Genomic DNA, 13,814 nt, shown 5'->3' with positions numbered 1-13,814 from the left:
ACCAATCCCAAACCAACCAAACCAATCCAAATCCAATCCAAACCAATCCAAACCAACCAAACCAATCCAAACCAACCAAACCAATCCAAACCAATCCACATCCAAACCAACCAAACCAATCCAAACCAATCCAAACCAATCCAAACCAACCAAACCAATCCAAACCAATCCAAACCAACCAAACCAATCCAAACCAATCCAAACCAATCCAAACCAACCAAACCAATCCAAACCAATCCAAACCAACCAAACCAATCCAAACCAATCCAAACCAACCAAACCAATCCAAACCAACCAAACCAATCCAAACCAATCCAAACCAATCCAACCAATCCAAACCAATCCAAACCAACCAATCCAAATCCAACCAAACCAATCCAACCAATCCAAACCAACCCAAACCCAATCCAAACCAATCCAAACCAATCCAAATCCAATCCAAATCCAATCCAAAACCAATCCAAATCCAATCCAAATCCAATCCAAATCCAATCCAAATCCAATCCAAATCCAATCCAAATCCAATCCAAATCCAATCCAAATCCAATCCAAATTCAATTCAAATCCGATCCAAATTCATTACAAATCCAATCCAAATTTCATCTAAATCAAATCCAAATCAAATCCGAATAAAATAAAAAATTGCTACAGTGTTTGAAATAAATTATTGTTATGATTTGATCCACCTTACTCCACTTCCTGAAAATAAATTCATTTGGTGTCTAGTGGGTCGCAAGCAATATGTGATTCTGCTAGGTGGGTCGCATATCAAAAAAAGTTTGGGAATCTTTATGAAAATGATTATTTTTTCAAGTTCGTTTATTTGGTAGGCTCAGGCTGTATAACACTTTACGGAGCCATGTTTCTTTGTGATATATACAATCAATGCCATTTTTTCAGTTAGTAAGAGAGGGATAGGAGCCAGCGTACTCGTGGTGACTCATTTATGAAATTATTTATATTTTGACAATTTAATCACTGTTATAAATTTAAAATCAAATTTGCCTTGAAAAAAATAAATTAAAATCTAGTCTAGTCGAACATAATCGCATTCAGTACAAAGAAAGCAACCTGGTTTGATGGCACCCATTTTTTTCTGTCAATATTGAGGCCTACAGCATACCAGTGCACTGCAGTGATATAACATAAGTGTCAAAGCGGCCAGGCCCACTGCGTGGTGATTGTTGCACAGATGGTTCCTTGAGATGTATCGTGCTCAAGCAGTTATTGTGCCCTGCAACAAAATGACAACTTTTGTGATCATTTTCCAATGGTGGAAAATTTATTCACATTACAAATAGCACGTGCTATCAAAGCATTCATGGCCATGTTTTTCTTAGGCGACTATCTGGTGCTCATTTTTGTTGTTATTATAAATAGGCGGAGCAGTAGATTTTTTTCTGAGCGGTGAAATACTTCAACGTGTTACATCTCACAAACCTACAGGGGTTGAAAATGTGGAAATATAAAAATATGAAAAATCAAAATTATGGTAATATAAAAATTTCAAAATATAAAAATATGGTCATATTAAAATAATTTCTTCATAACTCGAGAATTAATTAAGCAAATGGAACCAAATCTGTCATGTGGAGGTTTTGGATGGGTAGATATGTTTCTGTGGTGTTTAGAACTTTTCCAGAAGGGGGAGGGGTTTCTGCCATACAAATGAAACAGAAATTTCTGCATAACTCGATAACTAATCAGAGAATAAATCAATTTTAGGCGAAATGAAGGTCGTCGGGTCTGCTAGTGATAATATTAAAATGTGAGAATAATCATTAAAACCCAGATTAATCCACCCACAGTGAGATTTTGACCCTTCTCTAGTCAATAGGAAATATTTCCAGGCTCTAGTATTTAAAACGAGATAAAACTGCTCAGATTCCCACTGCGATTGACCGTGTTATATGGCAAAATAATGGCAAAACAAAAAGGCGGATGCTATGGGTTGAGTGACAACAAAACGAATTGATACGCGCTGTACGTCCTGCTGCATATCTATCAGGCGCTCGTCCGATTGAATAGCTATTGTGACATGATTAGTAACTATCGTAACGCTGGTAGCATATATTGTACAGCATTTTCATTTATCTAGTTTTCATCTAAACAGATGACACTGAATCAACAATTTGACGCCACAATACACGGTTCGAGGCCGCATCTCTCCATCTTCGGATACGCCCCACGCTCGCCAAGTCGTTTTGCGCCTGGTCTGCCCATCTCGCTCGCTGCGCTCCACACCGTCTCGTACCTGCCGGATCGGAAGCGAACACCATCTTTGCAAGGTTGCTGTCCGGCATTCTTGCAACATGTCCTGCCCATCGTACCCTTCCGGCGTTAGCTACCTTCTGGATACTGGGTTCGCCGTAGAGTTGGGCGAGCTCATGGTTCATTCTTCGCCGCCATACACCGTCTTCTTACACACCGCCAAAGATTGTCCTAAGCACCCGTCTCTCGAATACTCCGAGTGCTTGCATATTGTACAGCAACAGTTCGCTAACTGGGCGCTTTTTATCTGGACTGTTTTTTAACTGGGCGTTCGCTAACTGGGCCAAAGCCCAGTTAAAAATCAGTTATCTGTCAAAAAACAACAACAGAGACTCGGTGACGAGGGGATTCTGAATGGTATATTCTTTAAGCTGCATGTAAAACACGATCACAACAATGCATCGCGAGTTCCCTCGTTAGTCCAATTAAAAAGCGGCGTTCGTTAACTGGGCTGGTGTTTTAGCCCAGTTAGCGAACGGTTGCTGTACTCGTAATTTCCTGAGTCCTCGATATTAATTAATCCAGAACTAATTAAATCAGTCATTGATCGGAACGAAACTCAATAGCGTTCAAAAATAGCATGTATTCTGCCTTATGGAGGCCTAATTTTGTAAAACTAATCTTGTTTAATACCTTAAAAATGAGTGAGATTTATATGGCAGTAAATTTCAGAATTTTCACACATACAAGCATTAAAGTGATTTATTAGTGTCTCAAAACATGCTAACATTTGCTATCTAGCTTCCACTGAAGAAATTTTTGTTTTTTTTTAATTTTTACGTTTTTGCTTTTCTGAGAAGATTCTTTGGTACATGCTTCTATCTGTTCCTTAATTAAAATCAATTGTTTCTTTGAAACAATTCAAAATAATTAGCGTATTTTCATATCAATCCATTTGTTATAATTATATTTTCAATACTAAAGTGAATTTGTTTCAAATACCATGCATTTTATTTCATAGTTTAAGAGATTTATTGATAGATTAATACATAACACGCCTGCGTAACGCATACAAAGTGAAATTATAGACACTTCCGAAGGAAGGGTCAAAACAAATTTGCCTCAGTGTCAAAATAGTTCTAATCCAAAAGTACCTAGATCTACTGAATTTGAATACAGATATCCTAACTGAATATTGGGTTCCATTCATGTATCCCATTGCAAGCATGGAAAACTCTATCACAAAAATTCCCTAAACCCATTGAAATACTAATCCAGCCAACTGTCACTAGCAGGCTCGGCCCTTCTCACTGATGGATTCATGTCAGTTCAATAGCAAAGCAGCCAATCTGAGCGTGTAGGCAGGAAGTAAAACGAGACAAAAGTCACCCTGCAACGTGACCTTTATCCTAATCTATTTTCTGATTCCCTGCTGTACATTAAATTTTCATGGCGACCCGACCGGAAGTAGCTAAGCCAAAGACCAAGGCATGAAAAATCTGCCGGTGACAGGACCATTTCAACTCATACCCATTCAATGTTCCCAATACAGTTGTGTATCCTATAACGTTCATATATGGGAAGGATCCGAACTGTCCTTCGTGGCCAGCATGAATTGCACAAGTAGGTACTTCGAAGCAGACAAAATTTGGACAAAAATTCAATCAAATAAAACTGTCAAATTTCTTTCGGTCGAATTTCCATTCCCTGTGGCTTCATCGGACTGTTGCTGCTGCTGCTGTTGCTGATACTACCGAGTCAATTCAAAGGGCAACGGCAAAGTTCACTTGCTGCTTCAGGAAAATCCCACCCAATGGTACATCGGATCGGATCGGTTCGAGCGAACGTGGTGAACTGACTCGTGGAACAAACTTTTTACTCCCATTGAATTACAATTATATTACATCAGCGGGAGGGCTGCCGTAAAGCACATCTTGGTGGGCTTGGCCGTGCCTGGTCCGGTTTCGATTTCGAGTGAATCAGGTGGATGGCAAGAAGTTGTTCGTCGGTTCGCTTCCGACTAAAAGATTGGTCTCGTACTTTTGGGAAGTTGGTTGAGTTTAGTTTATTGCCATATATCTACAGACATCGATGTCGGCGAGAAGAAAGGCGGAAAATTTGTGTGGCGATAATAATTTATGGCTGAGACACCTGGAAGCGACGCTTACCGTAAGTAAATTTCTTTTACGGTTTCCAGGACTGTAGGGTGGTAGTTTTAGTCTTTGAGCACGAGTCCATTAAAGTCTGCTATGACGGGAAATGACATTTGGATGTCATGGGACTAATTTGTTAATTACATTTTTTCAAGTTATTTACAATTGTGTTTTCTACATAAACATGTTGCCTTTATAGGACACTATTTTTTTTATTCTAGGTCATTGCTCTTAATCTGAAATTAACGACTTGATTGCCGAAATGTCACTATTGTCATGACATTTCGCGACAATTTGTATTTAGAACAATGATCTGTTTCAGAAAGTTCTAGGATTCTTCAAGCATTACACGGTAAACAAACATTCCGTATCACTGCTTCCCCCCAGTATAGATTCATGGCTTCATCTAACAAATAAGAGACAGTATTGCCATTAGTTGTAGATTGCAGAGTTCGTATTTTTCGTTTGCGGCTTCGGGCCGAAGGAAAATCTTTTTTGTAGTTTGTGGTGAAAAAACAATGGTTTAATCAAATTTCTTTTTTATTAACGAATTTGGAAGATAAATGAAAATCGTGCCTACATGATGAAATTCTTTTTTCGTTGCATCATTTTCATGCCCCACTACGTATTCGTAATAGAGGATTTCAAAGTGAATCAGAGGGAAATTTTAATGTTGTAGAATCTTCTAGGATTATAAAGAAATAATTATTTCCTAAACAGGTTCTGATTTCATTGAGTTTGTTTCAATGTAAAAAGCGCGGAATGATGCGAAGAAGGTTTATAAAAACAAATCTATGATTTGAAAACTAATTAGAGCAGAGGTTCCCATTGATTTTTAGATTTAATGCATTTATTTTTAGAAATTATGTTTCAGATTTCAATTATAAATTCAGATTACAAGGTTTTTAACGTGTCAAATGACAATAAGAATTTAAATGAAAATAAGATGAGTGATCTTTAACATCATGATACCTATTATCATGTCAAATGCCTCGTAATGGATCGTAATCTGAATAGGCTATTAGATTGAACAAATCATTATGGGCGAACGCTCCACCACGGACCAGGTGTTCGCCATTCGCTAAGTATTACAGAAATGTCGCGAATACAACGAGCCCACATATCATATATTCATCGACTTCAAAGCCGCATATGTAAGCATATGCGGTATTTCGAAAAATTTAGTTTCAAATGGTTCGAAACGAAATTCCGCGGAATTTGTGTGTTTCCAAGAATCAAATTTAAATTTGGTTATATTTTTTTTTACTATTTGCACAATATGAATGCGGAATCCATCATGGTACGGCAGCGAGTCCGGGAGAAGTGAAAAAAATCTACCTCGCGTAAGAAATTTGTTTAACTAGTGTGCAATCGGTCGTGTTGATGCTGATCACGCCAGCTAGTGTTGGAGAACGCGAAGTGATAAAACTAATGTCTGCATCAAAGAGCACAACATTATTTAATGCGGAAACGATAGTGTTGTAAAAGCTTATTGAACGAAGCAAATTGATCTTGCGAGGATCGTAGTAAGCTTTATTTGAGAAAGGACGCATTTTTCCGACGTCAAAATTTATCATTTTTGTGTGCCTACCTGAAATTATTAAAACTGAAATTTAATAAAATGCAAAAAGTACCCTAGAAGTTACTACCAGAGGAAGTGTGCCAATGAACAACGCAAGGCTTTTCCGTTTATTGCTGGACTCGAGGCAAGGAGGAGGGAAAATTAATCGATGTTGTGTTCCGGAATGGTTTATTGCAACGGTAAGGCGATCCTTCCAGCAGCCTGTGGATTGCTCCGGACGCTTCAAGTTTTCCTTCAAACTAGGATTAGATCTGTTCAGGAATGGAATATCTGCTTGGAATATCTAGTCTTGGGGTATGATCATCACACAAAGGTAAACTTTAGCTTTCCATATGTTCAACTGGAATAGGAGTGAGTCGGTAAGTTTTTCCACTCGTTTTCGAATCAATATAGAGATTGAATTATTAGCTTCTGCACAGTCGTTAATTGTAGCAGCAAAAATTGATGTTCTGCACCTTCAATTTATAATTTAAACTTCTTATTTCTACTTAAGTGAATTGAAAACAAAAAGTTACATTGATAACTATCACACTATGTACTTATTTGCTATATAAAATGATTAAATTTGCTATATAAAATGAAAAAGAGGGCTGAACTGTTTCTACTAGTCCTCCGTTCTATCACTCCAAAATTCAGGGCGTTTTTAAAAGTGACTTTTATTACCCATACAGTGGGTCTGGGGGGTGAGAATGGGTCATCGCTCTCACTGGCAGCCTGGAGGTTGTAGAGCCAAATCGTTCAAAAGGGTTTTTTATATTTTAGTCTTCTTGCCCTCAGATACATTCAATCTATTCTACAAGCATTGTAAGTGGTTGAAACAGTGACCCATTATCACCCTCATTTGACCCATTGTCACCCCCGACGACGGTATTATTGCCTTTATTAACGCGACTATCGACCCTTGGCCGACTCATCTCGTAAAAGTGACATTGTTATGCAACACATTTCATAATGAAATTTTTAAAAAATGAAATACTTCAAAGATAATTTCCCATTTATTAATATTAATTTGTTTCAATGCAACTATATGCACGAAAAAAGAGGGGTTCATGAATTCGTGAACTAGCGGGTTCACGGTGTATTTTTTCGTGAACAACAGTCACAGATTCGGGAGTGCAGTCACGTTTTCTTGAACGTTCTGGAAAACGTGACTGGTGTTCCCGAATCCGTGAATTAAATCACGGTGTATTTTTGCTGGTTGACGAAATTGGGAACGCTTTTATTTTTTTTCCTTTTTTTTTTTTTTTGCGTTTGTCCTGTTTTTCTTAGTCTGAGTACTTGCTGCTAATGAGTGAGTATCGAAATCGCTTTCCATTCATTGTTTAGTATATAGGTTCTCTATAGATGTATACATTACATTGACATTATTCATTTCGATACTGTTTTTATTATAAATTATTCGATTATGCTTATTTATTTCAATTCTAACAAAAAACTAAATTCCTGCATTTACGAGATTGAGTTATAAGCTTTCATTCGTGCTTCGATTCGATTAGCACGCGGAACAATTGCGTGATCCGATTGATTTTGTTCTGCTTCGTGCAATCCGGAAAGTAAGTTAAATGCGAATGGTCGTGTTCCGTTATGCACGCAGATTGACCATGCGTCTGCGAATCGATTTTCTTCTGTTTTTTATAGCGGTCGGTAAGAAAATTAATTAGTGCGCCTTCGGTTGAGTTTTTGTTGAACCTGTTGATTAGTTGTGAAATGCAATTCTGAAAAGTAATGGAACTATATATTGAATCCCTCTCGAAATAGCGTTAAAACTTGCTACAATTAATTTCATAAAAATTGTGTTTTTACATACAACTTAATCTGTACTAATGATTTACTATACCCATCGATGGATCACAGTGTGCCGCCCGCGAGTATTGACGTTTAAATATTTGCTCCCATGATTTTTTTCTTCGTTCGGGCCACTTGGCGGTTTTTTTGCAGTTTCTTCTGAAAGTGAAAAGAAAATGCTCCATTGCAGCATGCTGGTCATTTTTGGATTATAGGTTATACGGCATTTTTTTTTCGGTTGATTTTCGCATTGCGTGACGTTCTCTCCCGATCCGTACGAAAGATGACCAGTGCGTTTGAGGTCGGGAACCATATAGACAGGAAACCGACCTGATCTAGCCACGAGAGCCGTAGTTTGTGTAACACGGATTTCTTAAAAATTCGGTTACTATTTATTCATCCACTTAGAATTCATTTGTTGATCAAAATCATTATCATATCAGGGGGGAAGGGGTATTTAATTTCTTTTTGCTCTTTTTTCGTTTCAGAGAGCGAGCAAAGGCGCTTAAACCTAGGCTATTAGCCAGGGCAAGGCTAATACCTTCGCCCCATCCGAGGAAAATCATCGGCAAGGATAATGGAGTGACATAAATTTCTTAGCAAAGTCACTCCCAACGTATTTCCACAAATTTTCTATCATTTGCTTATAATGATACTCCTAAACCACATACCCTACCCACTCATCCATTCCTTGACATCTATGAGGGCGTCGGTGAGTCGCTGGCCTCTCGTTAAGTAGATGTCATATCATCATTTCCTTCCCTTTCCTAGTAACGGAGAATATGGGCGTGGCCGGCAATGATAGCTTTCATGTTTTATAATTTTGGATTTCAATTGGATTTCCATTGAATCCCAAATGGAAATCCATAAGCAATTGGGGTAAGAAAGGTAAAGAATATACATGACAACTATCAGTATGCAATCTACGAAATACTCCGTTACAACGCAACGCAACGCAACGCAACGCAATTGAACGAAGCAAATTGATCTTGCGTTAGACTGATTTGAAACACAGTTTTTGTCTTCTTGTTTTCAAAATAGCTTCGTTTACAATAAATATTTATTTATTTATTTATCTTTATCTTCAGTATTAACTGTACAGACTGGTTTAAAACTTTAATGCTAACTAAAAATTTGCCTCAATCTAGTTTTGAATATCGTTCTGCTACAATTAAAATCGAACCAATCAATGTCGTTGAAGAGGTTGAAGCAACGTTCAAGCGGGTGATTTTGCCCAAACATTGTGGAGTGTCGGATAGACTGCAAGAGCTGACGTTGGTGGGAGTGACGGGCTGGAACATGAAAGTTAACTTGCTGCAAGAATTCAGGGCAGTCCTCTTGGTTGTTTATAATGTCAAATGCAAAAACTCTCTGCAAATCTCCACGTCGTTATCGAAGGGTTTCGAGTCGAATAGTTGGCATCGCTCTTCGTAGTGCGGTAACCTCAAAGGATTATTCCACGGCAATCGCCTGAGGGCAAAACGAACGAAACTGCGTTGGACCCTTTCAATTCGCGTCATCTGGATTTCGTGATAGGGCGCCCACACCTGCACAGCATATTCGAGTATACTTCGCACGAGGCAGCAATACAGGCTTTTCAGGGAGTAAACGTCATCAAAATCTGCAGCGTTCCGGCGCATGAAGCCTAGTACGGCGAAAGCCTTGGCAGTACTCGTTGCAATATGCTCATTAAAATTCAGCTTGCGGTCAAACGTAACTCCCAGGTCTTTTATGGAGCTCACACTTTTCAGTTCGTTTCCGCATGCCGAGTAACGAAAGTTTATCTGCGTTCTGCATCTGGTAAAACTTATTGAGTTGCATTTCGACGCATTTATCTCCATACCATTTAAACAACACCAGTTGGCTATGACATCTAGATCTTGTTGCAGCGCAAGACAATCGGTCAATGATCGAATAATTCGAAATATTTTCAAATCGTCGGCGTACATGAGGCAATGAGATCGAAGTTTACAACATAAGTCGTTCATGAAGATGATGCAAATCAGCGGCCCTAGGTGACTAGCTTGTGGCACTCCGGATGGCGTAGGATATGTATTGGATGAGACAGTGCCTAATTTAACGAAGGATGACCTACCAATCAGGTAAGAACGCAGCCAAGTGACAATCCAGTCAGGAAAACCCAAACGTTCTAATTTTTTTTAAAGGTAACCCGTGAGGAACTTTGTCGAAAGTCTTTGAAAAGTCGATGTAAATGCTGTCAACTTGACATCTCTTCTCCAGGTTAGAATTCAGCATGGTGTTACAATTGAGCGATTTCGTACAAAGCCATGTTGGTACTCAGAGATAACAGGTTTAGCAGCCACATACATACGTTCATGAATCAGCAGTTCGAGTGTTTTGGCCAGACAACTAAGAATTGAGATTGGACGATAGTTCTCAACATTATGGGGGCTACCCGCCTTATGAATTGGAGTAACTGCTGATATTTTCCACTCATCTGGGAAGACTCCTAGCGCAAGCGACATGTTGAACAATATGCTAATTGGCTACCCTAATACGTCAGCGCATCGTTGAATGAAAACAGGAGGTGGTCTATCTGGACCTTTCGATGGATCGACAGCTTCTAATGTTTTTGAAATTTCAGCTACGGAGAATGTGGGGCGCGGAAAGTTCATGTTGTATGATGGAAGAGAGTTAAGAAGGTCTGTCGAATCTGAAGGAGGGTTCGTATTGTATACCGACTTGAAAAAACATGCGAATAGTTCAACAGATTCAGCGATATCATTTGATGTAACATCACCAAAACTCACAGTGGATAACATCGCATGCGATTTTTTACTGGTTTTGATAAAGCGCCAGAAAGCTGACGGGTTCGGTTTACAGTGGGTCCAAAAAGTATTCGTCTAGCTGCATATTTTTTAGTAAGATGTAAAACTTAGGCGTGATAGAAGCGAAATCAAAAAACTTTCTTCTAAATTTGGTAGAAAACTTATCAACACATGATTATTATTCAAAAACAAATAGAAATTTCAATTACTTTTTCTGGTATGTAGAGAATATCTAAATTTCTTCAATTTCGCTTGCTCAAAAAGTATTCGTCTATTCAGAAAATAATCGAGCGAAACACGAATATAATAGTTTTATTCGCATGTAATTACACTAGCACACTCTAATGATGTCTAGCAACATTTAGTCAATACTCAATGACAGATCAAATAATGTTTTTGTTTGTTTGTTTGAACTTGGCGCGGAAAACAGAAGCACCATGGGTGGGAAAAGTAAAAAGATGAGTCCCAATGAAAAAAAACTTATTCTACGCTTGCATAATTAGTGCAAGTTGACTTATGACTTTGCATGAAATGTGGGTAGACCAAGGGTAGCAAGAATTCAACCATTTAATTGGGGATTGGTCGCTTCAGCGCCACAAAAATCTATCAAAACAAATAACAGAGTGCTCATCAGCGATGGTAAACTGATAACGATGAGCGATTTATTGTGCGGAAAATAAAAAAATCCTTAAAAACGAGTTCACCCATAAAGGCAAGTGAGTTGGAGAGAAGAAGTGCTCAGATATGAACCAATACGAACAGAAATACTTATGAAAAGTATGGGTATAATGGGCGAGTATCACGGAAGAAAATTCAAGTGAGCCATCAAATTATCAAAAACAGCTCGATTTCAGCTAAAAATATTGCTGGAAGAAGGGTGACTTTCGGAAAATTACTATGAAAACAGTAACTTTTGTGAAAAACCGTTCCACATCATTGCCCATTAAGCTCTAAAAATGTATGAATACGTTAGAAAAATAGGAAATTTAACAAGGGGAAATATCGTCGTTGTTGCTAAACGATTTGATCCTGGCAACTAAAGTTATTATGGAAATACTGAATAGTGGGAAATTTAATTTAACACGTAAAAGAATAACATCAATATCAATAATGAGCATTTCTGTTTTATTTATAATTTTGCTCACAAAAGTTAGATTGCTTCGCAACAACAACTGGCTTTCAGCTTAGGATCTAGTCTATGATGGCGATGCGTTAAATATATTCAAATAGATTCTGGGCTGCTTCACGAAACGATCCTTTACATAAGTGGCAATTCTCATAGAAATTTTCATATAACCTTCAAACGGCACGTGCACAACCAAATTACATCCAAATCAGCTAAAAATTTGGGAGGACTATTAAAATAGCAAAAACAATCGTTTAAGCACAGGGGAGCGAAAAAGTCAAAATTTGAATCACTCTAGTGTACAGCATATTTGGATCAAATGACCGATGTATGGTATGGCGGAAAAGGAATATTGAGATACAGCCGCATAATCTCTTTTGAGCAGTAAAGCATGGTGGGGGCTCCGTCATGGTCTCTGAGGTGCTTGAGCGCAACCGGTGTGGGAGAATTTCACATTATTGAAGGAATTATGTATCACAAAATGTTCATCCGCATTTTGAAAGAAAATTTGAACTCCATTCCTGAGAAATTAGGCTTACAGGGAACATACATCTTACGGGGTGATAATTACCTCACACAGCCCAAAGTACAAGCTGTAGCTACTCTATAATACCCCAATTAACTCAAAACGCCTCTTCAGAGCCATGAATCCAATTTAACTCCATTTGAAGTTTCTGGACGACAAACTTTTCGTGAAATTCGTGAAAGTCATATTTCCAACAACAACGAATTGAAATTGGTGTTGAAAGAAGAATGGAAGAATATTCCGTCCCCGTTACGGCTAATTTGGTCAGTTCCATGCCACAAGAACTAGAGCCCGTCATAGATACACAGGGGAATCCAACGAAATATTGAATTCCATTCTACAACTCCTGTTTTCGTTTCAAAAGCGCGCTAAACCTGAATAGACCCAGCCCGTATTTAATAATTTGTTATGTTTTGTTACCTTTGTTTTTGTTATTGTTTTATTTATCTGTTTGATTTTTAACAATAAAGATGAATTGATTATTCTGCTGCACGGGTCAAACTGTTATCTTGAATACCACCGTTTCACCATTTTGCATTATTCCTACGTGTTGATCCAAAGATCCGATCCGTATGAAAGATCAGGATCTTTAGACTGAATGATCCATATCTGATTCGCTCAACAAAGTGATTCGTTTTGCCCATCTCTAGTGAACATACTCACGAAAAGTAGACGACACGGGAGTTTCGAACTCCGATTCAACGGTTTGCAGAAGAGCTCTGATTGTCGCAGTCCGGTTACGGAAAAACCTGCGACTCGTTTTACGAAGTATGTTACGTCGATGCTGTAGTTCAGCGTTCCACCAGAATTGCTTGTACGTCCTCCGAGGCAAAGATCTACGAAGAGGAACATACCTGATTATCGTGTCGAAGACCGCGTTGTAGAATGATGTAATCGAGGTATTAATATCGTCTCCACTGAGTATCTGGAACCAATCTAGTGAATTAAGCTCGTTCATCACAGCCTCGTAGTCACAGCGAGAGAAGTCAAAATCTAATTCCATTTCTTCTACTGCAGATTAGAGATGATGAACCGGGTTACGAAAGTCCAGACGTGGAACGAACGGTTTGTAGTGGCGGTTAGGGCTTAAGATTGAATATGGTGCTTCAATAAGCACAGCTTCGTTCCTGTCGCTTACAAATGTCAAGTCAAGAAGTTTTCCGTTCGAATTTGATACATTGCAGATTTGCTTCAAGCCACTAGCAATCAAAGTTTCAGATAGAGTTAACTCCTGCTCGGAAGAAGTGTTGTTTGGCAAGTATCCTTCCACTTCGTCATCATATAACCATTCGAGCCTAGGTCTCTTATAACAATGAGTGTTAAACTAATTTTCCGCTCCTAATCCTAAATTGACAGTAAGGATCATCGTTAGGTATTGGTCATGAATTGGAAACTCTGAAGCAAGTTTACAATAAGAATAACTTTTTTAATTGATAATTCATAAATTAATAATTTAATTGCACTTCCCAAGAATATTATTTAATTGGTGAGCTGTGCATATTTGATGTTTCTCGGCCAATCATGAATAGAGTTGCTAATGTGTACAATTAATCAAGCTAAGCTTTTCTTTGACTATTTGCACAATATGTAAGGAACATTGCAGATTTGTGGGCATTTCTAGATCTTCGCATGGAATTTGCAA

The 13,814-nt window shown here is 38.3% G+C and overlaps 1 protein-coding gene across 6 annotated transcripts in view; it reads right to left on the bottom strand.

Moving 5' to 3' along the window:
- LOC134224273 (ras-specific guanine nucleotide-releasing factor 2-like) overlaps positions 1-13,814 on the bottom strand; it is a 509,452-nt gene that overhangs the window by 112,384 nt on the left and 383,254 nt on the right. The window lies entirely within an intron of this gene.

Source organism: Armigeres subalbatus, chromosome 3 (assembly GCF_024139115.2).
Source record: "Armigeres subalbatus isolate Guangzhou_Male chromosome 3, GZ_Asu_2, whole genome shotgun sequence".
NCBI lineage: Eukaryota > Metazoa > Arthropoda > Insecta > Diptera > Culicidae > Armigeres > Armigeres subalbatus.
This window is presented reverse-complemented; position numbering and strand designations above follow the sequence as displayed.